Here is a 26,132-nt window from a genome sequence, read left to right as displayed (position 1 = left end):
CTTTTAAAAACCTGTATTTCTCTACTCTCCTTAATTGCTTCCACTATTAGGATTTATCTTTCTGATATGGCAAAATGTTTTTTTTACAGAAACTACAATGTTTTGGAAAAGGGAAAAATATTACCCAAAGTATTCTATTAATGAATGTTTATGAGTTTCAGTTCTGGCAATTCAAAAGGCTCCTGAGATACCTATTCAGAGAGCTCAATTCAACAAGACAGACATTTAGGTTTATAATAAACCAGGTTATTTCATGCAAGATTTAGAACTTTCCTTTAATGTTAACTAATTTCCCCATTCTGAACTGATCACCATGAATTCATTTTATTCCCCATTCATAGCAAAATATCATTGAATAACATTCCTCTTCAGATCAACACTGTAAGAGGTTTTCAATTTCTTTCAATTTTAATTGTATTATGAAATACCAATTAACTGTGGGTAGAATTATACCATTCTAGTATAAGAGAGAGAAAAGCCATTTCCACAGGGTCAGACAAACACCCACTGATTGATCATAGAACTTCCTATCAGAACCTAAAATGAGGTCTGCTGATCAACCCCAGATACACTTCTGGTAAATGTGTTTTTGGGAATTACAGACAATATTTTCCAGGGGAGAAACTTAGCACAGTTCTTTTGCAATGCTATGTGAAGACAAGTATTGTGATAATGACAGGTTTAAAGATATTAGTCACTGATAGTAAGATTTTTAAGAATTTTTTTCCATAATATACTAGTGGCTTTTGACACTACAAAAAAGAAAGAAGAAAAATTAGGTCTCTGTGATCTATTATTTTTCTGTCTTTAGAAGATGAGTTAGAATCCTCTGTGAACTCTTTGACACAGCACAGCTCCTGCCTCAGTAGGTAAATCATCAGGACATACATATTCTTATTGCTCAGACAGATATTTAATTTCAAATAAATTCCATTACTGTTTGAAAACAAAAAGATTGCTTTTTTATATAAAATGACTTCCATTGGTTGCTGTCCCCTTCTTTATTTTTTGTAGCACTGAGGATTTAAGGCTACATGAAGGGCAACGAAATTTTGAAATCATGTGATGAGAAACCATCCTAAGACTAGCAGAAGAAGCTTTGGTAGGTCACAGAGATAGTGAAGAGTAGGGATTAATAAGACAACCACTACTTGAAGCAAATTTGGCGATGAGTTGGATATAACTGGCAATACAGGTGAGATATCTAGGAGGATTCTTGGTTCCTGGATTATAAATTTCGCTTGACAGAGATGATGAATAAGTGATAGATAGAAAAGGAGCATATCTAGAAGGGAGTCATATTTTATATATGCATGTATGAATGTATTTTGCACATACTGATTTGAAATTATTTTGAAAAACTAGAGTGGATATTGGCAGTTGACCAGATCTGGAGACAGCAGACATGGATCTGTGAGAAACATCACTACCGCATATCTGGTAAGCAAAACCTAAAACTGGGTGAGATTCTTGTCAATAAAAACATACATACACATACAACCCAACATGATAAAAGAAAACAAAACAAAACAAAGCAAGACAAAACAAAACAAAACAAAAACACAGAGGAAGGACTGAGGAGGACCTTGTAGTAAACCCTGGGAATTTCCAAGTACAGGTACCCAAAAGAGGTGACCCATCTCCATCTACTTCTGTGTAAAAAGCTTTGAGCTTGACTCAAAGTCTAAAGTCTCCAGCCCAAAGTCTTCAGTGACTTGAAATATCCACAAAATAAAGGCCCATATCACTTGTCTCTTTTGGTGAAGTAGCCAAGAAGTTCCTTGGCCCCATCTTTTCATCACCCATCTTTCGGGTAAGTGACTTTGCACTTCCGATTATATCACATACCCTCTGAGAGTAAACGCCATGTCTTGTGACATGATATATAGAGGTGATATGGGTAAAATGTTTACTTATCATAGACCCTAGTGTGTTTCGGCATTCATGTCTCTGTTGCCTTCTCTTGTTTCTATCACAGTAGCCCCCTTGTGGCCTTGCATGTATAGTTCCTATAAGCAATCCACATTTGTTAAATGAACAAACGCTTGAGTATATGAAATAATTCAATATAGATTAAGTTCCTATTATCCAAATAATGCTTCTCTGAGTATGCTTATAAAGGCCTTTCCAGCCTTGTGCTATGGTTCTTGTTAGGAGACTTTAAGAAAGCGGAAAAAGGAAAACGGAGAGATTTATATTCTTATCATTGCTTTCATCTCCGACAAGTCAGTTAACTACCTTAATTTTATTCTTCCCATTTCTAAATGAGGATCATGATACTTTCCATCCCTATTCATCAAATTATTGTATCTACTTAAGATAAAGTTATAAAAGGTATTTGAACATTTTCTATCCATATTTTAAATCATATGGGTTTCTTGTGGGCTGTGATCATATGAAAGGGTTCCATTGAGGACTTTAATCTTAAAATAATAGAATAAATTTTGTATTGGGATGAAAAGACATTTTTTTGTACAGAGATGCATGAAGAATATTGTAGGATAAGACAAAAATCAATGAATTAATAATGTAAGAAAAATCTAAATAGTTGTGCTAGATATTTTTCTTTTGCGATCTCCTCTGTCTCTTCCCTGTTCTGAATTGCAGGAGGTTTACCTCAATGGGCTTTCTTGCCTTTAGACCTCTGGTTGAGTCTGGCCAGTGGGAAGCCAATGGTAGATCACTGGAGAACAAGAACACAGTAAATTTGGGACTTTTATCCCATGTCTTTTCCTTCATGGTTTCAGTTTTGCTGTGTCTCTCTTTTGAAAGAGGCAGTTCTTGCTGTGATGCATTTTTCCTACAGCTACCCTCTGATTGTAGTTATTGTTTCCTAATCTTGCTTCTTGAGGTTTAGGGATGGTACCCCTGCTTCAATCTTTTCATCTCTTAATTGCTTTTTTCTTTTTTTTCACATATTCATAACCATTCTATTCTCTCCACCCTTCTGTGGTTCAGTGGGCAACTTTTGGCCAGCACTGTAATTGACGCAATGTCAAAGTAAGGTTGTTTTGTTTGTTTGTTTGTTTCTTTGCCTATAAACACACAACAATCATACAACTGCCATTCCTCTTATACACACACATTCATAAAACATAGCTATTGTAACAATTCTATAATTAAAAGAGACAACGTGGGAAAAGGTAGATTATTCTAGAAATATATGTCCTGGAAAATAGTCATTATCTTCAGATAGTCAGAAATCTGCCACTTTGAGAAAAATAAGAAGAGTTGTTACTTTTGTCCTTAACTATTAGTTAATAAACCGTATCTTTTTAACAAGATAGATATCATTTTTTAAATGTTTATTTATTTTTTGAGAGAAAGAGACAGAGGGAGAGCAGGGGAGGGGCAGAGAGAGAGGGAGACACAGAATCCAAAGCAGGCTCTAGCTCCGAGCTGTCAGCACAGAACCTGATGTGAGGCTCAAACCCACAAACTGCGAGATCATGACCTGATCCGAAGTTGGACACTTAACCGACTGGACCATCCAGGCACCCCAACAAAATAGGTATCATTTTTGATGGGAAGTACAATCTTCTAAAAAATAAAGAAGTAAAAAATTCACTTGACCTCCTCAGAGTTGGTGAGTTCATTCTCCCTGGAAGTATTTCAAGAGCATCTAAGTATCTATTTCTAGAATTGAGAGTCTTATTTTGGTGGGAGATTGGACAAAATCATCACGAAGTATTTTTGGACTTCATGATTCTATGAAGAACTCACATGGCTAATCCAAACAGCAGAAGTAATAATTAGGGATATGTGTAATTGTGCTTATAAAATGGGCACCTTATATATATATCATATAGGGGAATATTTAAAACATGAGTTCACAATCTGGCTATTATTATGTATTTGAGAACTGTTCTCAAAGTAAGTCTGAACAATTTGAACAATTTTCACTATCCTGTTATTTATGTTTCTGTGGCTAAAATTCCAGAGATACAGTACAAATACCCCTGTGTGTAACTGAGATGTTCATTTTCATCCCAAATGTTAGGCCTCACATAGATTTATTCATGATTTTCTTGCTGCTTTCACTGAGGTTCAGAGTGTTTTCTCCTTCCTTCTCTGATACAACAAGTCCTATTTTCTGCATACCTACTCCTATGAAAACCACAATATTTCATATGTAATCAGAATGTGGATGTGCCTCACTTTAGGAAATGGGCATATTTTTTAATATAATTTATTGTCAAATTGGCTTCCATACAACACCTAGTGCTCATCCCAACAAGTGCCCTGTTCAATGCCCATAACCTGCTTTCCCCTCTCCCCCCACCCTTACCATCAACCCTCATTTTGTTCTCTGTATTTAAGAGTCTCTTATGGTTTGCCTCTCTGTTTGTAATTATTTTTTCCCATTACCTTCCCCCATAGTCTTCTGTTAAATTTCTCGAGATCCACATATGAGTGAAAATATATGATATTTTTCTCTGACTTATTTCACTTAGCATAATACCTTCCAGTTCCATCCACGTTGCTGCAAATGGCACGATTTCATTCTTTCTCGGTGCCAAGTAGTATTCCATTGTATCTATAAACCACATTTTCTTTATCCATTCATCAGTTGATGGACATTTAGGCTCTTTCCATAATTTGGCTATTGTTGAAAGTGCTGCTATAAACATTAGGGTACATGTACCCCTATGCATAGCACTCCTATATCCTTTGGATAAATTCCTAGTAGTGCTATTGCTGGGTCATAGGGTAGTTCTATTTTTAATTTTTTGATTAAAAAAAATCTGTTTTCTAGAAAACACTGTTTTCGAGAGCAGCTGCACCAGTTTGCATTCCCACCAACATTACAAGAGGGTTCCCATTTCTCCACATCCGTGCCAACATCTATAGTTTTCTGATTTGTTCATTCTAGCCACTCTGACCGGTGTTAGGTCAGTATGGCTTTGATTGTGGAAATGAGCATATTTTGAAAAGAAAGTGTGAGATACAATTTACCTCAATTAAATGTTATTTGAAAATGATGGAGAAAGTACATGATACTGAAAGTATATATTTAAAAAATGACTTAATTTAAATATAATTTTGATTGTGGAAAAAGTATCCTTTTTACATTTCTCCTATCTTTATTCAATTTGATATGGAGTTCTGTTAAAGAGAATATATATATATATATATATATATATATATATATATATATATATTCGCATATATGTATGTGTATATATGTGTGTGTGTATATATATATATATATATACATATATATATATATACACATACATACATAATAGTTAGAGTAGATTTACAACTCATTGTCACTTTCTTTCTATTCCTATAATTGCCGTTATAGTTTACTCATACTGCTGTGCAGCTGTAGATTTGTGTGCTTTATAGAAATTCTAGAAATCTAACTGCATCCCAGGACTACCCTCTGAATGTTTATAAACATTAAGTCACCAATGAATGTACTAAGAAAACCAAGTAACCAAAGAACCTTGGTGGTAGTGTTACATAAAGTTAAACAGGTGCACAAATTCGTGGACCTTTTTTATTTCAGACCCAAAGCAAGAAGGACAGTAGAATATTTGTTCTGCCTTCAATGCCTTTAAGATTCTGGGTGAAATAGTCTTCATCAAATGTCCTTCCAGAATTAATTTTTTAAACTCTTTTGTATTTTTTAAACTCATTGTATATCAATTCATGGACAGCTTGCTCAGTTAGGTACTATTGGAAGTAATTTAACATCTTCAAGACATGTAACTGCTCCAGTGATCTCACTTATACTCAAAGAAACTTCTTCCTAGAAACCTTCCATAAATTGCCCAACCTTCTACAGCAAACTAGAGGGGAACCAGGTCTTCAGTGTTTCTAGAGCTTGTTGCATTGGGATACATATGCAAACATTGGAGTTAGAGGAGAATGATGTGACTTTTGGTAAACCTTCTTTTTCTTAAACATCTTTATTGAGGTATATTTAGACATAAAATTCACAGCATTCAAGTGGACAGTTCAATAATATTGGCATGTATGCGAGGAGTATCACTATAAATCAGTTTTAGAATATTTTCCTCACCCCAATATGATTCCCCATGTCAATTTACAGGTAATTACTATCCCACGTCCAGACCCAAGCAACCACTAGTCTACTTTCCAGTCTATAAAATTTTTGGCAAGACTTTTAATTTCTTTGACCTTCAGTTTATTCAACACTGAAGTACGTTTAGTGATATGATACTATGAATAGCAAAGTAAATAATGTTTGATATGATAAAAGCACAAAAATTATTTTAGAAGTTGTAGTAACATTAATATATTCATTGGCATTCTGAAGAAGACACAGGAAATTACAAGGAACTGAGATCACATGCCTATGTTGTCATTAAGATCAAGGCCAGAGTTCAAATTCAAATCAATCCATTCCCTCACTGCACTTTACCAGCTAAAGCCAAGTGGACTGTGAGATCTTTTCATATTTCCCAGCTTCTGCTTCACCCCCAGTGTGTTCCAAATGCTATCTTTGACATTGGGCCTCAGGAAGTGATGAATCAGTTGAATCCTCATATTTTGGCCTGAGAACACCTGTTAATGGAGCCAATTAAGGCAAAGGATGACAGAGATTTGGAGGAGATGCTGACACTTGTCCAGAAGGAGCTGTGCTGAGATTGCCCATTGAAGTCCTAAATAAACCACCAAACAGCTGTCGAAGGGTAAGGATTTTGAAGGTCTTGGCCCAAGCCAGACTTTAGTAGCAGTAATGAAGTCGATGCCTTTGGATCCTGTGGTTGAAGAAACGTGTCCTCCTGGATATGGAGACATCATGGCAAAGGACTGCTACTGTAGCCTTACATTCTGAGAAGAATCTACTAAAAATATCTATTCTCTATATTCAAAGAACCTCTGCATTCCACACAAGCCAGGGGAGAGGGATAAGGGGAGCCTGGAGTGTTGATATGCTCATTTCAGCCAGAATAACTAATAACATGTTTGAAATCCAGTAGCCCTTCACTGCTTTGGAAGTAGGACTGGGGGCACCTTGAATTTTTTTTCTCCACATTGATTAATTGGAGCCAACTCAAGGTATGTACAAGTTTCCAAGTTTTCAACATTAATCACATAAATGAACTGAAAATAATTAGTTCATGGTGACTTTCTGACTTATAATAATAAGCCCCAACTTAAATATACTTAGTCCAGACAGCTAAATATAACACGGAAAAAATGGAAACAAACAATTCAAAACCTCCAGGCATTTTTTTTTCCTGTGTAGCTCTCCTAATAATTAACAGAGGATTCTGTTTAATTGGCACACTTGATTAAATGACAAAAGTGGAGTGTCACCTAAAACATTAACACACAAGGCAGAGAAACTTTGGAAGGGGAATTAATAAGGAAAAGTGAGGCTTCGAAAGTACTTGGTAATACTATTTCTAATTCTTAACTTTTGTGCTCTCACCCCCAATCTAAATATTATCTCTTCCTGGGGCGCCTGGGTGGCTCAATCGGTTAAGCGTCCGACTTTGGCTCTGGTCATGATCTCGCAGTTGGTAGGTTCCAGCCCCTGCGTCAGGTTCTGTGCTGACAGCTCAGAGCATGGAGCCTGTTTCAGATTCTGTGTCTCCCTCTCTATCTGACCCTCCCCCATTCATGCTCTGTCTCTATCTCAAAAATAAACATTAAAAAATAAAAATTAAATATTATTTCTTCCTTTCTTGTTGTTGTTATATTTCCCTGATGTGAAATATTATCAAGCTCCTAAGAATTTTACCTCACACCCACAATCACAACCATGTCTACCAGCACACAACTTTGGATTATAAAAATACTGTCATGACTTCTTTTTGTTGACAATTGTAAATATTTCATTTGACTACTGATACTGTTTTGCACTGTAAATTTAAGTGTAAAGAATTTTATATAGTAAATGCTACCCTTAAAAAATAACCTATAGTCACTTGAACTTTTTAAAACTTGCTCCCAAAAACTATAATGTCCTTCTAGCTGCATGTGTGCTTCTGAAACGAGAGTTGGCTTGTTTGCTTTAGAAATGTGAGGAAAGGGAGATCAAACCAAGAACACATAACCTGGATAAGTCCAGTTAAATGAAGACAATAGGGCTTCACCAAGGAATCCCAAAGAGAATGTTCAAAGTTCTTTCTTTCTTTTTTTTTTTAGTGTTTATTTTTGAGACAGCGACAGAGTGTGAGTGGGGGAGGGGCAGAGAGAGAGGGAGACACAGAATCTGAAGCAGGGTCCAGGCTCTGAGCTGTCAACACAGAAGCTGATGCGAGGCTCGAACTCACAGACTGTGAGATCATGACCGGAGCAGAAGTCAGATGCTTAACTGACTGAGCCACCCAGGTGCCCCAATAGTTATTTCTTTATTAAATGTTTATGTATTTGTTTTGAGAGGTGGGGGGGAGAGGGACAAGGAAAGGGAGAGAGAGATTCCCAGGCAGGCTCTGTGCAACTAGCACAGAGCCTGATATGGAGCTCAATCTCTACAAACTGCCAGGTCATGACCTGAGCTGAAGTCAAGAGTTGGACTCCTAACCAATTGAGTCCCCCAGGTGCCCCAAGAATATTCATAGTTCTATCAGGAATCCTGTCTATAATGAAAATGAATAACTGACTTCACTACCCTGAATTTGGTCAAATGCAAACAGTAGGACTGATTCTTGAAACAATCAATATCAGTTTTGAAATTGTTTAATCTTAAGACACCTCTCCACTCAAACACGGGAAACAATAATTCCATGGCAGCCTGTTTTGCTCAGACAACAGAGGGTTTCCATCTTTCAGATCAGACATTTCAGTGTGTATTTAACAGGTCATAAGTATATTCCCATGTCTCAGTTTCTCTCTCTCTCTCTCTCTCTCTCTCTCTCTCTCTCTCTCTCTCTCTCTCTTCTCTCTTTTCAATAAGATACCATCCATTCTCATGGTCACAGTCAACTTGTATGTTTGCCTGTTATGATAAGATCCTCAGGTTAGAGTTTGTACTCAGGTGTTGTCTTATAATTCAAACTGGCGCCTACATGTTTTCAGTGTCAGTAAACATTAATGCCTCTGGTATCCAACTTACTACAATTCCTTTTAAAGTAGCTCTTTCTCCAAATAGCCAGGCTTTTACAGAACTCCCTGGGGAGCAGTACCTTTTGTCCCTTGAATTCCTTCTCAGTTCCTTCTTCCTTCTTCCCTTGTTACTGCCCTTACATCTCATCTGGTTTTCTGATATGGCCTCTTATAAGGTTCCTTGTCTCCAGGCCACTTCTCTACTTCCATATTGTCACCAGGCTAATTTCCCTTTAATGTACTATGTTCATTTATGTGTTCTTTATTCATTTATTTGTTCATTGACTTCCTCTCTCCTTTGTTGAGCATCAATTATGTGCCTGATTTTATGATGCAAGCTAGTTCATTGAGGTCATTTCTAATTAAAGTCATTTACTGGTTATTTAAAATTTTATAGTTGGGGGCTCCTGGTGGCTCAGTCAGTTAAGCATTCAACTTTGGCTCAGGTCATGATTTCATGGTTTATGGGTTCAAGCCCCATGTTGGGCTCAAAGCTGACAGCTTGGAGCCTGGATCTTGGTTCAGATTCTGTCTCCCTCTCTCTGTCCCTCCCCACTTGTTTGTTCTTTCTCTCTCTCTCAAAAATAAGTAAACATTTAAAAAATAATAAAAATAAAAATAAAATTTTATACTTGATCTTCACCTGCAATTTTCACTTTTTTTTGCTGATAGTTTCTCACATCATCTCCCCTCCATGGAGAGGAGTGTTCTAAAAATGTCCCTCCTTTGAATGGTTTAAATGAGCAACTTTTCCTATCCAAATATTTTGTATTATTTCCAGAACAATGTGCATTACATTTTTTTTCAATTTCCCATTATCCTAGTCTTTCATTATGCCTGGAACAAGTTTTACCTTCTCTCCCTTATTTATCCACTCAAGAATCATTTATAGTATCTTTCTCAGATCTCCTTGTAGTTTCTCTCATCCACTTTTGCCATTTATAGCTGTGTATCTATTCTATTCCATTTGTCTATGTGTCTGTTTTGTACCAATACCATCCTGTCTTGATGATTACAGCTTTGTAGTAGAGGCTAAAGTCTTGGATTGTGATGCCTCCCGCTTTGGTCTTCTTCTTCAATATTACTTTGGCTATTTGGGGTCTTTTGTGATTCCATAAAAATTTTAGGATTGCTTGTTCTAGCTTCAAGAAGAATGCTGGTGCAATTTTGATTGGGATTGCATTGAATGTGTAGATAGCTTTGGGTAGTATTGACATTTTAACAATATTTATTCTTCCAATCCATGAGCATGAAATGTATTTCCCTTTCTTGGTATCTTCTTCAATTTCCTTCATAAGCTTTCTATAGTTTTCAGCATACAGATCTTTTACATCTTTGGTTAGCTTTATTCCTAGGTATTTTATGATTCTTGGTGCAATTGTGAATGGGATCAGTTTATTTATTTGTCTTTCTGTTGCTTCATTATTAGTGTATAAGAATGCAACTGGTTTCTGTACATTAATTTTGTATCCTGAGACTTTGCTGAATTCATGTATCAGTTCTAGCAGAGTTTTGGTGGAGTCTGTTGGGTTTTCCATGTATAATATCATGTCATCTACAAAAAGTGAAAGCTTGACTTCATCTTTGCCAATTTTGATGCCTTTGATTTCCTTCTGTTGTCTGATTGCTGATGCTAGAACTTCCAACACTATGTTAAACAACAGCGGTGAGATTGGACATTCCTGTTGTGTTTCTGATCTCAGGGGGAAAGCTCCCAGTTTTTCCCCATTGAGGATGATATTAGCTGTGGACATTTCCAGAATTGGACCCACAAAAGTATGGCCAACTAATCTTTGACAAAGCAGGAAAGAATATCCAATGGAAAAAAGACAGTCTCTTTAACAAATGGTGCTGGGAGAACTGGACAGCAACATGCAGAAGGTTGAAACTAGACCACTTTCTCACACCATTCACAAAAATAAACTCAAAATGGATAAAGGACCTAAATGTGAGACAGGAAACCATCAAAACCTTAGAGGAGAAAGCAGGAAAAAACCTCTCTGACCTCAGCTGCAGCAATTTCTTACTTGACACATCTCCAAAGGCAAGGGAATTAAAAGCAAAAATGAACTATTGGGACCTCATGAAGATAAAAACTTCTGCACTTCAAAGGAAACAATCAGCAAAACTAAAAGAAAACCAACAGAATGGGAAAATATATTTGCAAATGACATATCAGACAAAGGGCTAATATCCAAAATCTATAAAGAACTCACCAAACTCCACACCCAAAAACAAATAATCCAGTGAAGAAATGGGAAGAAAACATGAATAGACAGTTCTCTAAAGGAGACATCCAGATGGCCAACAGACCATGAAACTATGCTCAACATCACTCCTCATCAGGGAAATACAAATCAAAACCACACTGAGATACCACCTTATGCCAGTCAGAGTGGCTAAAATGAACAAATCGGGAGACTATGGATGATGGAGAGGATGTGGAGAAACAGGAACCCTCTTGCACTGTTGGTGGGAATGCAAACTGGTGCAGCCGCTCTGGAAAACAGTGTGGAGGTTCCTCAAAAAAATTAAAAATAGACCTACCCTATGACCCAGCAATAGCACTGCTAGGAATTTACCCAAGGGATACAGGAGTGCTGGTGCATAGGGGCACTTGTACCCCAATGTTTATAACAGTACTCTCAACAATAGCCAAATGATGGAAAGAGCCTAAAGGTTCACCAACTGATGAATGGATAAAGACGATGTGGTTTATAGACACAATGGAATACTACTTGGCAATAAGAAAGAATGAAATATGGCCTCTTGTAGCAATGTGGATGGAACTGGAGAGTGTTATGCTAAGTGAAATAAGTCATACAGAGAAAGACAGATACCGTATGGTTTCACTCTTAGGTGGATCCTGAGAAACTTAACAGAAGACCATGGGGGAGGGGAATGGAAAAAAAAAAGAGGTTAGAGAGGGAGGGAGCCAAAACGTAAGAGACTCTTAAAAACTGAGAACAAACTGAGGGTTGATAGGGGGGTGGGAGGGAGGCGAGGGTTGGTGATGGGTATTGAGGAGGGCACCTGTTGGGATGAGCACTGGGTGTTGTATGGAAACCAAGTTGACAATAAATTTCATATTAAAAAAATAAAGCTGTGTATCTTTTCAATATGAGTAAGGTAAACTGTATTACAAATTATAATTTCTTGGGGACCAGAGAATATATGTTTCATGCCATTTTCCCTTCTGCAGTGTAAAAATATCATGTGCCTTACTCAGTATTAAATATAGAAGTGCTTCATGCATCCATTCGTTCTATTGTCTTTCCCATCTCTCTGGTCTGTATCATTTTCATCAAAGTGTGCCACCTCTATCCCCTGACCATTAGTGGTTCTTCATATATTTTAAAGACTATATATGCCCAGGAATTTTTTTTTAAGTTTACAAACTACTGGTCAAAATTTTCCCCCATTACTAGATAATCACATATTTCCTTAACTCCCTCTCCTTGTAGTGTTCTTAGTTTTGTGTGTGTGTCCGCGCACGGTTTGTAGGTGTTTAAGCTTTTTAAACGTATTATCATTCTGTCAATGACTACTTTCTGCTTGTACATATTACACTAGACTGGATATTTGGTGACAATGAGTAAGAGTTAGATTTAAGCAATGACATTAGGTGGCTGAATGTCTTGGTTAAATGTAAACAGTGAAGGAATCTTAGGAGCTTCAGACAGGAGCAACAGCAATGACTTTGATTTCAATTTCTCTTGTACTCTTTAGTTGTCTTTTAGTGGGCTCTGTGGCCTTCTGAATTCAGTGATCCACCTTGCCTTCTCTTTGCCATCTCTTTCCTGTTTTCCACTCACCAGCACTTTGGCTCACACCATCCATTTGTCTTAATTGTTTTCTTTGTTTAATTCTACCTTCCCTTACAATTTGAGAAAAACAAAACTACCATGCAAATCCACATTGGAGACATAAAAAAGAAAATAACTTGAGGAATGAGGACAAGTAAGGAGAATTAAATCTGAAGAAAAGCAAAGTGAATTTTCATTTCACTATCCTGAATCCCTGAAAGGGATTGTTTTACCTAGAGAATTGTTTTCTGATATCAGGCACTTACCTCAAGCCATTCACATCTCTATTACAATGTTCCCTGACTGGTTAATTGTTACTTGTCATTGAGCCAAAACAAGGAGAAGGCAAAATAACCTGGGAAACTACAGAGTAAGGCTGCCAATAGAGACTTTAAACAAAACAAAGGGAAAAATCCAAATGCTAGGCATTCAATCTAAAAAAGCATCTGTCAAGCAAAGCTAGAGATGTGCCCAATTTTATCTATTTATCACTTAATATTCCCATTTGTGTACTTTGCCCTTTTTCCCTGTTAGCTACATTCACGTTTTATTCCAAAATAGTGTTTTCAATCTAAACTCTCCCACCCTCAGAAACAAAATGATAATTGAAATAACATAATAAATGCATCGTCTTTTCCATTTCGCCATCTTAAATTTTTTCCTTGCATTCCAGACATTAAGGAACCAAATTACATTTTTGCATATTATTTCAAAACAAGTGCAATCACAATAACCATTTATTTCTCAGCATTTTCATTTCTTTTTTAATGAACTTTCCCTGAGGACATTCTCACAATTGAGTATTTATTTATTATAAGCAACAAAAGAAATCTTGATTGTTCCAGCTGTGACAGAGAAACTTACTTTGATAAGCATACAGTAGATGAAACGAGTAATAGTAATAATGATAAGCATTTCAGTACTCTGGAATCTAAAGAAACAAAACGACACAAAGAGGCATTGGGTTAAGATATTCTCTTTCCCATCGTTCTGTGAAATATTTTTAGTTCTGTTCCTCGGGATCAAATGAAATTTCTGTTTTAAAGTACCAAGTCTCCATAAATTACGTTTTTTTTCCTACAAAAAATGAAGCCTCTACTGGTGAAAAATACCGTAACAAGAGCTTTGAAAAACAAAGTTCTATCATGTGAATATTTAATAGCAGTAGTAACATTTGTAGCAGGTAAATCATCTTTATTCATAGACCCATTTTAGTTCATAAAACTGTTCACCTACTTGTATACAGATGTTTAGTATTCATCGTTTCATTCATTCATTGACTTATATATTATGCTTCATTTCATGCTTTTTGAGGGACAAGGATTTGTCATTGTTTAAATCTAAAAGTAAATTGAATGACTTTATTCCTCATTTACTAATTGATGCCTTGGGATTGAGCAATATCAACTGGGAACCATTCGTTATAGCCATTCTACTAGATTCCAGAAAGGTAAGCAACAATGTTAGTAATTACTAAATACAAGTTCAGAATGGAGGAAAAATGATACTTTCCCACTACTTTGCTCACATCCTTTGGACTCCTGGAAACATACAACATAAAAGTGGATTATACTTCTCCACTTTTAGTGTGCACATGTAGAAAAGAGAAGTCAAAATGCCATATGAAAGTCATTCATTGCTATGAAAATATATATTATTCATTGCTCGTAATGATTTTTTTCCCTTCTAATTCTCCTTCACCTTATAGAAACCTCAGTTAGCTTTTTAAGCAAGAACACAACTAGAGGAAAGCCTCCATAAATGCTCTCTGGATAAGGGAGAGAATAATTAACCAACTACCTAACTTATTAAGTACAAAAAGTACAGACAGGCACTGGCAGTTCTGTTCTTCTTTTAAGGAAAACAGAGAAACTGGATTGCAGTAGAGATAACAGAGGTATAATTCATCATTGTGGAAGTATAAGGTGTTTTAAAACATAGTTTCATTTTGTGGGATTACGTGTAATGGAGATCTTGGTGTATGATATAAATTAAGTTTGAAAGCCATCAGGTCTTCTTTAACTAAGGAAATACAGAGTGATGTAAAAATCATTAACGTAAAAAATAAAAATAAAGTAAAATAAATAAAAAATTATTTACAGGTCAATGGAAGAGTTCAATGTGAAAGACAAAATCATAGCATTCTTAAAAGATGACACTATCTCTATAAGCTCACCAAAAAACAAATTTTTTTCTAGAATTACCCCAAAAGATACCATCAAGAAAAGATAAAGTTAGCTGCATTACAATAGAGAAGTTTCATCTAAAATCAAAAACAACAACAACAAAAAAACTGTAAAGAGAGTAAATAAACAGGCTTCCAACTGGGAGACTTTTGTAACACACAAAACTGACCACGTGTGACTATTCAAACATATGAAGAACTCCTAGAAGACAACTCAACAGAAATTGTCAGTGAGTCTTGGACAGACACTCGTAGAAGAGGAAACTGAAAAGACCAAAAAACATATACATATGCTTCACCCAATCAGTATCAAGGAAATGCAGATGTAAACCCACCAAAATGGCCAAAAGAAGTCTTACAATATCAAGTATTTGCAAGGATGTAAATTGATGGACTCATCATCAACATCTAGATGTTTCCCTAGATATTGACTTGCATGAGTGTGACCAGAGAAAGAAAGGTGCAGGGTTATTCAAAACAGGAATATTTTTAATAGTGGCAAACACTGGAAACAATCCATATGCACATCAATTGTATGATAAAATATATTTACAGTTGTCAGCATAACTGAATCTAAAAACACACAATATCGGACAACGAAGCATGGTCTAGGAGAGTGTATATTGTATAATTAAAGTGATGTCAAGTTCAGAAAGTGGTCAAATGGAACAATACCTCATTTTGGGATACAAACAGGGTGAAAACACTGAAGAAAAAGATAGACTTATCAACAAAAATTCAGCCCAGCATGTTCTCTCCTGGGGAAGGAACAGGATATAATTGGAGAAGGGTACAGAGGAGCAATTAAGCTACTCACAATATTCTATTTCTAAATGAGTGATGAATGCACAAGGATTTTCTTTGATTCTTATCTTTAAAATGGCAGACATATGTCTTATTTACTCTTCTGTAAGCAGAATTAATGAGAGCAAAACCAAAAATGAGTAGAATTATCAGGTGAAACAGGAAGTAGCTATGGGATATCTGGACAGAGGTCTCAAAGACTACCATGTAATAGTCCTTAATAATCACTGTTTTTCTCAGCAAGACATAGAGAGATCCTCAAAAATATAACCTATCGTTGTAGCCATTTCACCTACTGTCATGCCATTCATATCCACTTGGATCACTTTCCCCATTTCTATGTGCCTTTTGCTCCCCCCCTTACAATTTTTTTTTTAATTTTGCTTCCAATGGTTCACACCTGTGATACTATTTGCAAGCTGTTTGATGCTCACACCAAGGGAGAGCCACTTTACCTGAAAGTGGGAAGTGTCCCCATCTCCAAAGCCTTAGCTAATGACTGACTGGAGCTGGGTTATAGAAGCTCAGTTCCCCTGCCTTCACACAGGGTATGCTATGAAACATATTTGAAACTCTGGAGAGCCCCCTGTGATGAAGCTTTGATGAAGTTTTACCACTACTGGGCTTCTTTTCATTCTCTCACTCTCTCAGAGAGCCCTTGTACACTAACCTTCCTCTCAAAGTCTGTATCCAAATTCCAACTCATGTGATGTTGCTGACATGCCACAATTCACTTATATTTTCTGTTTTCTTAAAAGACCATTATTTGAGTTGTAGTCTAATATATGGTTGACTTTGGTCTTGACAAGAACTACTTTCTGGGATAAATCTAGAACAATGACAATTTTTATTCCTATTCTCTGAATGATGGTTTATGTGGACTTAATATACTTATAGACAGAAATACTTGAAATAACAGTTCCATAATAACACTTTCAAGTCTGATAAGAGATAAGACCTGTGTCAGGGGGCACTTGGGTAGCTCAGTGGTTAAGCACCTGACTCTTGATTATTGCTCAGGTCATGATCTCATGGTTTGTGAGATCAAGCCCCACATTGGGCCCTGTGCTGACAGTGCAGAGCCTGCTTGGGATTCTCTCTCTCTCTGCCCCTCCCCCCTCAAAATAAATAAACTTAAAAAAGTAAAGTCATTCAGATCTTCTGAATCAATATTCCCCTTCTTAGAGAGATATAGGACCTAGTAACATTAGTAAGAATGGAAAAAAGAAAATCCTCCTGGGTTTACATTGACACTGATGTTTACTCATGATGAATATTTTATAAATACAACAAGCTTAATCAAGTTTATTGTATTAGTTTGCTAGGGCTACCATAACAAAGTCTCACAGGTTAAGTGACTTAAATAACAGATATTTATTGTCTCACTGGAAATCCAAAATAAGATGTCAGACAGGATCCTTCTGAAGGCTGTGAGGGAAAGATCCCTTGTAGACCTTTTTTCCTGGCTTGTAGATGGCTATCTTCTCCTTATGTCTCTTCACAATGTCTCTGTGTCTGCATTTCCCTTTTATATAGGGGCACAAGTCATATTATATTAGGGCCTACCCTAATGACCTCATTTTTACTTGATTTCCTCTGCAAAGACCCTATTCAAAATAAGATCACATTCTGAGGTACTAAGAGTTAGAACTTCAAAATCTGAATTTTTGGAAGGACACATTTCAACCTATAACAAATATTACTACTAACTAAAAATATTATAATATTTTAAAGTTAATGCAATTCTCTGAGTTTTTTCATTTTATTGTTTTTAGTTCCATGCATAAGGCTGAGTTTAGGGAGATTCAGTGGTATACCCTGTTTATGAGAGAGAGCAAGTGCTAGGGCAGGTGTCAAACTCTGACATTTGACGAGTGACTAAGATCAGCAATCGCATTGCCTCTCAAAATCAAAAGGTTGTATATTTTTAATGAATCCAAGAATTTCTGTCCTGAGACAATTTAGTCTGCCCTCAGTTGAAACCTTTGAGAAAGAGGATAGATATATTTTAACTGGAAACTTTGTTCATAGTCATGACCAGCTAGTGCTTCTTTGTTTCCTTCCCACTTTTATACTTAATAGAAATGATTCTCACCCTATCTCACCACTAACACCATTCTCACACTCCATATGAGGATATGTAGGTTTATATGAATAGCCCTGGATGATGAAAGACAAACATTTTACTACACATATGAGACTGGCTGTCTATCATTGTTTCTAGGGAAGGTGTATGATATTGCAGAAATTGACACAAACTATGCCCACTCTGATTATTACCTTAGACAAAATTATGGCTCAACAAATTTTGTCGCTTACTTTTGGTTTTGTTTAAAATTAAAAAGCCTTAACTTTTAATGCCTATTTTTTTCTTATATGTAGATTTTTTTTCCTGTGAAACTTCAGAATTAAAGGTTAAAACTCCCTATCTGTGAAACCTTGGCTCTCTTTCCACCTTGCTTCATTCAAATACAAATTAAGTGGGAGCAGCTGGGTGGCTCAGTCAGTTAAGTGTATGACTCTTGGCTTCGGCTCAGGTCACAATCCCAAGGTTTGTGGGATCGAGCCCTGCTTGGGCTCTGTGCTGAAAGCATGGAACCTGCTTTGGATTCTCTCTCTCCCTCTCTCTGTCCCTCCCCTGCTCTCTCTCGCTGTCAAAATAAATAAACATTTAAAAACACAAATTGAGGGGAAGATATTTGGCAATGTTCCCCTTGCAAGATCTCAAAACTCATAATTCTGTTCCCAGAGGAGTGATATTTACTCATACGCCTTCTGCAGTCAGGAGCAGTAGGTGCCCATTTTGCTATTACAAGGCCTAAAAAGAAGAAACACCTGGGCACCACAAGTATTTATACATCTGTACCCTTGTTTCTGCTTTCTCTTCTGACTTCTGGCAAAAGGAAACCAGGGGTGACTAGCTGGGACACAGAGGCTTTTAAAAATCAACAGTGAGTGTATGGTCAGTTATTTGGACGGCTTACATGCAGTTATTCTAGGAGGAGGGGGGATTGATGAAATGACCTTTTGAGGATGATTCCAAGTGTATGACTCAATAATCACACTTATCAACCTGTTCTAGTTGTCAAGCACAAAATGGGAGTGGGAAGGGCAGTCTATTATTAGCCACAGGCTTCTGATTAATCTTTTAAGCTAAGGGAGCTTGTGTCTCAGCCAAGATGTGAAGCTGTCTCCTGAGGTGAGGCCATTAACATGCCAGGAATGAGAGAAGGTTATCATTAAGGAGGCATTAGACCCTTATGACCATAGTGAAGGCAAGAATGGCTGGCTGGCTGGCCAGGCAAAGCTGGTTAAGAGCTAACACAAGGTCACTGTAAGCAATGCCAAGCCATATGTTCGAATTGAGGATAACTACACAGCAACTCTTTTGTCACCCTCTAGAGAATTCTACTCAGCAAATGAATGAGAAGGTAGTTCTATAAGAGTGATAAGAACTATGAACGGTACTGTGCATTTCAATATTGTGTGTATGTATGTATACACAAATGTGTGGTCACATGCTTTGTGCGTGTGTGTGTGTGTGTGTATTCTGGCCAATATCTGTAAACACAAGAGATAATCTCTGGCCTTAAAAATACATTAGCAAAGGAAATCATATATTTTCTTACAAAAACTATGTGCTTTCTCAAATTATACTTCTTCCTATAAAATAGACATCAGAACCTAAAATTTACAAATGTTCACATGTGTTGTGCATCTTAGATATCTATCAAAGTGTTGCCTTCCATTGGTCTTAGAGAATAATTCATCATTTAAAGGGTAAAGAATCTGATGTCAATTAATCATTCAAAATAAAAGTATAAAAAGAAGTTGACTGAATTAGTTTAGAAAGATAAATGCATCTGCTAAATGTGGATTACTTTCCCACTTACGCTTCTTTCCTCCTGATCAACATAGAATGCTATAGCTATTGATATGGAAAGGATGAGTGACCTGGTAATAATAATCAAAATAAACATTTAAAAATCTTGAGTATTAATGAGTTCTTGGCTGGCTAGCATGTGGCTTTGGTCAAGAATCTCAGTTTCCTTGTATGTAAAATGGGGATGATAATGACCTTCTATTTAGTTGCCATTAACAAAGACTTGCAAGTAACAAACAATGCATGTGAAGGTGTCTTGGAATCTAGAGTAGAGAGTGCATATTGCTGTTGATGTTGTGTTTGTTGTCATTATTGCTAACATGAGGGTATGTTAGTACCTAAATGTCTACCGTTCTCTGTCCCAGGTGTAGTAAATGGCAGGCACATAGTAGATGTAATGAATACTGAGTTGTTTAATGAACTAGAGTATATTGATATCGTTATATATGATATTTTCCTTTATGTAGCATGAAACTACCAATATAATGTTTATATATAAATTAATATAGCTGTAAATAAATATATTCCAGGGGTACCTGGGTGGCTCAGTCGGTTGAGCATCCGACCTGACTCAGGTCATGATCTCGCGGCCCATGATTTCAAGCCCTGCTTAGGGCTCTGTAATGACAGCTCAGAGCCCGGAGCCTGTTTCAGGTTCTGTTTCTCCCTCTCTCTCTGCCCCTCCCTGCTCATGCTCTCTCTCTCTGTCAAAAATAAATAAACATTTAAAAACTAAATATATATATTCCATACACATGTGTGATTTTCAAAATTGAACACATATAGCTTCACCTTTTTAAAATTTATCTTGTAGTTATTATCTTTCGTTCAAGCCAGAGCTTGACATCATGTCAGACATCTATTCATCCATCTATGCACTCACCCCACAAACCAAAAAGCAGATCTGGGAATTAATGTACCTGAGTTCACATCCTCATTCAATCACTTACCCCCTATAAAAGTCTATTTTCTTATCTCTAACAAGAACAGTAGAAATCAGTAGTGACATTAGTGCTGGGAGAATGAAAAGACATCGTGTGTATAAAAGGACTTTCCAAAGAACCGAGCTCATAATGGTCAACAAGAAGTTCTCTGTTAGTAATGATTAAGCACATCCTTTATTCAGTGCCAATATGTGTTGGTGTCTCTCCATTGACTTGCAATACAAAGGAGAACAAGACATAGTCCCTGCTTCCAGGAAGGTGCACTTGAGAGCCTCTGGCGGAAGGTCACATAACAGCAGAATGCAGCATTCTGGACTTGACCTCACCCAACGTGCTACACATACCTAACTTCTGAGAGTGAGGTCTAAACCTGCATTTTAAAACACTTCAGTTGTTCTTATGTGCAATAAGTTTAGCTATAGGATTTGACTTAGCAAGTTTTGTTTATAATGCAGAGATGGAGAGGACTGTTTATTTGTTATCCTGGTGCCTCAATACGGCATCTCAAACCATGTAGTCTCCTGCTTCAGAATGATGTACCCTTCCAAACACATACCTACGATCCATTTGGGTTAAAAGTCTATGCAGCCTTCCCATCTGAAGAGATAAGAACTAAAGTTTACAAATGTATATACATGGTTTGAATATCTTAGATATCCATAAAAGTCTCATTTTCCATCACTCTTATAAAATAATTCATAATTTACAGAGTAAAGAATCTGATGTCAAAGAACCATTCAAAGTCCTCTCATCTCTTTGTGCCTGAATAAAATTTAAATTTCCTTGATCCCACTCTCTGTCACCTGTCCCACCATGACAAAAACTTCTTCAACTCTTTGTAAGACTTGGCCTCAGTGGGAGTACCAATAGAGGAAGAAATCAGTGGAAGAGGAAAAAACCACAGAAGTAGGACACTGAGCCTTCAGTCATCCATGTGATTTGCCTTTTTACATGAGCCAAACTGTAAAACCACAGAGAGCTGCCCCACCAGTTTCAAGGAATGGATTAATTTACCCTTAGTCTTTGGCCCTGTGATGGAAAAATCACTGTTTCTGCAGTGACTGCAACAGAAAGACGGGACAGGCACGAAAAGACAAAAGAGTGTAAAAACCAGTTTGACACTGCAAGGTTGTTAAATTCAGAAAACAAACTTTAGTAGTGTGTACCAGGAGTTGCATTTATCATTTTGCTCTTTTTATTTCTAATATTTACTCACTTTACTTACCCTCAGTGCAAATATATATTAAAAATTTACAAGTGTATGCACTAAAATTTATTAGTATTATACATTAATAAATATTAAGAATCAAGATAAATTATAAGCGTTCTTATGCATTCTGATTCATGTACCTTAAAATATAAACATATACATGGATATATAAAAATATTATAGCTTGCATGAATCAAAACAACCCAGGACTTGCCAATTTATCTTATTATTTAATATTCATTAATACATACTTCATTCCTGTAAATGCTGGGAGCTAGCTGATTGTTGTATCATTGGAGGGCACTGGAGTCAGTTCCATAACCAGAAAGCAAAGAGTGTGACATTTATTCATTGGACTCTGAAATGGATCTGTAGCATTAGGGAATGAAATGCTGGCCATGGTGCCCAGAGGTGTAAAAAACAAAAACTGAACAGCAGACACAGTGGCTTAGGATGATGGTGCCAGCTTTTTTTTCCCATTACCTGTGATCTGACATCAAGGTTAAGTAAATCCTCTTTTTAAACCCTGGACCGCCATTCAGTGACTTCTTTCTATCCTAAGCCCCAGCCACTCTGTTTTGTCTGTTTTCTCTTGTAAAGGGAAATTGATCTGATAAATGTGTTCACACTTATTTAATATGAGATTTGTTTCAGTATGATTTGCATTCTAATGAAGAGAGGGGGGAGAGGGCAACCCTTAACAGAGAAAAATAAAACATTAATAGCAGGACTGCCAGGCCTGGAATAGAGGCAGGCTGGGAGGCCACTGTGTTAATGAGAATAAGCTCATACCAGGTAAAACACAGTGCAATGCCCAAGTAGAGGCCTGCCTGTAGGAAGGGGCAATCTCCTCTCCACTGCTCTCCTACTATCTATCTATCTATCTATCTATCTATCTATCTATCTATCTATTATATGTACTATATGTGTGTGAGGGAAATACCATAACAAATAGCTGTATGAGAAAGTCTTTCTGTTTCCAGGTGACATAGAGATTGAAGTTAGATGAGAACTAGTTAAGATTCCCAGTCTGGGGAAAGCACGGAATTCCTCATCATCCCACCTTTATGCTAACAAATATAGTAGCACTCAACAAGGGTTTTTGCTAGTTGGACAAGCTGGAGTTAATCCATAAATCAAATCAAGTTAGACACTGTGGACTGACTGCCGGGCCTTATTTCCTCACTTTTATTCCTTGTGTTTTTATTCTCTCAGGGCCTGATTTTTGCATTTCTGAGCTTACTACAATAAAAGGACATCATAATATCTTTTCTTCCTAAATGTGTGCTTCTGATCCAGAATATGCCTTTAAAAATAATGTCTGATGTCTAAGTCCTTACACTTTAAAATCTTGAAATCATCAAGTAAAACAATGATAATGCTGGTGATGCTGCTGATGGTAATGATGATGAAATATAATATGTATTCAGAGTTTACGAGTCAGGGAGTGTGATAAGAATTTGATGTGTATTATCTGTGTTAATCCTCACAGTACCTCTACAGAGTCCATAGTATGGTTATATCCATTTTATAATCTAGTTAATATCATAATTATGGTAATGACCCCCATATTTTTATTTATAGGTGAATGCTTATGAACATGCTTCCATTGTCATTATCTCTTTAGATCTTCACCACATGTCTACGTCTCTATAAAATTGGTAATTTAGGGGGAAGAGAGGGATTTGCTCTTGGCTCCCTTTAGTTTCAGGAACAGTGACAATCCCTAACTCCTTTACACAAGAACATTTTGGAGCCTCCAAAGACACTAGTTAATTGTCCCTATATAATTTCCATTTCTCCATCAAATTCCATTGCATTGTTAGCCCCACAATTGGGAAACAGCATGATATGGTAGCAAGAGTATTTGCATCTGAACACATGGTATAAAGTCAGCTTCTGTGTCTAATGAGGAAGGAATTAACTCAGAACTTGTCTGTAAACTAAAGCTTCTTGCCTTTCTACATCTTGGAAGTATCATATATAATATTTCAAAGCATTTTGTAACCCTAAAGCTTTTTTTTGCACAATTTTATACTGTATAGAATATATGACGTGGATTTGGTATATACATATGTTGCAAGGTAAGAGCATATCTGTATATCTAGCAATAGGCACCCTATAAGATATGGATATTTGTATATTGTCAAAATATAAATAGACACTAAATTCTATACTTAAAATGACAGCTGCTTAGCAGTAACTATCTTGTCATACAAGAATCCCATATAGGCATGTCTCAGGAGACAACCAACTCTTCTTTGCTTGATACTCTGAGTATCATATTAGTCGTGTAACTAATATATAAAAGCCCAGTGCTTCTTCATTTTTCTGTGAAAACGAATTATATAAGTGAAACGTATAATATAGAATATGAGTATAAATGTCCACCATATTTCACCAGGTAAATGGAGAACAGTCCTGTGTTCTAAATTATCAATACTAGCACCCGCTGTGATATGTAAACAGATGCTATACCTACAACTTTTTGCTTATAATTTACTTGTTTTCCCACTTCTTTTTTACCAAGATATTTTAAAGCATGATCCATCAAGGTATTCTGCCTTGTCTGGTAAAACACCATTGTACATTGTATTCTAATGATATTATATTCAAAGGTATTCTAATTATAGTAAATGAAAGAAAAGATTTACACACAGTTGTGAGCATTAAGTGCAAGATTTGACAATATTTAGGACTCAAAAGCCTAAGGTATTTAATGAATAAGAAAACAAGAAGTCAGATAAAGTGTGCAGCATATGAGTTGAGACATGAAAAAGGAAGCAAAAAAAGAGTGCTTTATCTACTGCCCCCAACTGAGTGTCCTGCTGACCTAGTGTTGACATAATATAACCTAATTTAAAATCACATGTGTGAACGAATAGGTAAAGCATGATTAAAAGTTAAAGGACAATGAGGTTATTAGATGGGAGAGAAAAGCAATTACATTTGCAATATTCACCAAGCCAAGGAAAGCACATTACTTTCCTCCTTAGGATTGGTTGATGGACTTACAAAGAGCTTGTAAAGCTGAAGGGCAGGACTCACAATGCAATTTAAAGTCTTTGTGATTAACAATTTTTAACTTTATTGACCTTTGTAACAATAATCATGCTTTCTCTCCAAGGGAAGTTCTTTCTATTTGTGAAATACTTCCCTCTCAATAGACTAGAGGAACTGAGTACCTGTTATTGAATCTTAGTATAACTGAGGAATGTAGGAGGCTAGGGAGATTAAAGCAAGTGGCTTCTCTCCTTAACCCATTTTTTGGGGGCAGTGAGATCTGAACTACTGTATTTCTTTACATCACAAAGCACACTCACATAAGGAGAAAAACGGCATTTAAAAATCTTTGTCTTAAGGCCCAACATGGTTGCTGTATTTACTCACATTATATGCGTGCACATTTGCAAAGCTTTTGCCTTCACACCCTTCTCAATTGTATTGTCTCAAAACTTAAGCACTTCCATTTCTCCCCTAGCTTAACCTCTGCTAAAACAATAAACTAAACTCAGGAAACTGCCTTGGCACATATTGTTTTATTTGGTGTTCCTGAAGGTCATGAGCATTCTGCGCTCTCCTTAACCGATTAGACAGATCATATGCACAATTAATCTCTCCTAATCCCTCCCCTCAGTTAGACCATAGGAGAAAATGCACATCCAACAAGGATAATGCTTTTGTACATCTGAGGCTTCTTTCATCTGAGGATCTCAAAGTCCTTGTTACACATGTCAAAAGCTCCCTATCACTCTTTCGAAATGGGTATTACAAGATTAATTTGCAGAAGGGCAAAGGCAGGCACGGAAATGTTAAGAGACTTTCCAAAGAGCATATACTAAGGATACACAGCAATAACACCCTCGAGTTTGGGGTTCATATGCCCTGGGGGGATAGAGGACATTTCAATATACGGGAGGTTTATCTTTTAGGAAATGAGGTCTCACTAAACAGAAAATGGATTTCTTTATGTTATCATAGGTCATAGGGTTGAATAAAAGGCCTCAGACTTGATACCTTCCTTTCTCTTTTCTTTTAGTCTCACGGGTTTAAAATTGAGAGAGGCAAGGCTGTTTTCACTGTCTGTAAAGTACTTGTATGTGGGAGTGCAGAGTGAGTCTGGTTGCAAGCATATGTCCTTGGACTTGCACTTTTATTCAGAGGACTGAAAGGTCTGATGGAGGTCCTTGGAACAAGACAAACTAACATCAATAAAAATAACAAACACAGATAATTCTAAGACTCTTTTGAAGTCATATGTTTGAGACTC

General features: G+C 36.6%; 1 long non-coding RNA gene across 3 annotated transcripts in view; it reads left to right on the top strand.

Annotated features, from left to right (window-relative positions):
• The window catches only part of LOC109493426, a 530,781-nt gene that overhangs the window by 260,666 nt on the left and 243,983 nt on the right, over positions 1-26,132 (top strand). For all 3 annotated transcript variants that reach the window (XR_006588306.1, XR_006588307.1, XR_006588309.1), the window contains exon 2: positions 1,366-1,440. This is a non-coding gene — a long non-coding RNA (uncharacterized LOC109493426). The remainder of the gene's footprint in view (positions 1-1,365; positions 1,441-26,132) is intronic.

The sequence above is a fragment of the Felis catus genome, chromosome D3 (assembly GCF_018350175.1).
Source record: "Felis catus isolate Fca126 chromosome D3, F.catus_Fca126_mat1.0, whole genome shotgun sequence".
NCBI classification, from domain to species: domain Eukaryota; kingdom Metazoa; phylum Chordata; class Mammalia; order Carnivora; family Felidae; genus Felis; species Felis catus.
This window is presented reverse-complemented; position numbering and strand designations above follow the sequence as displayed.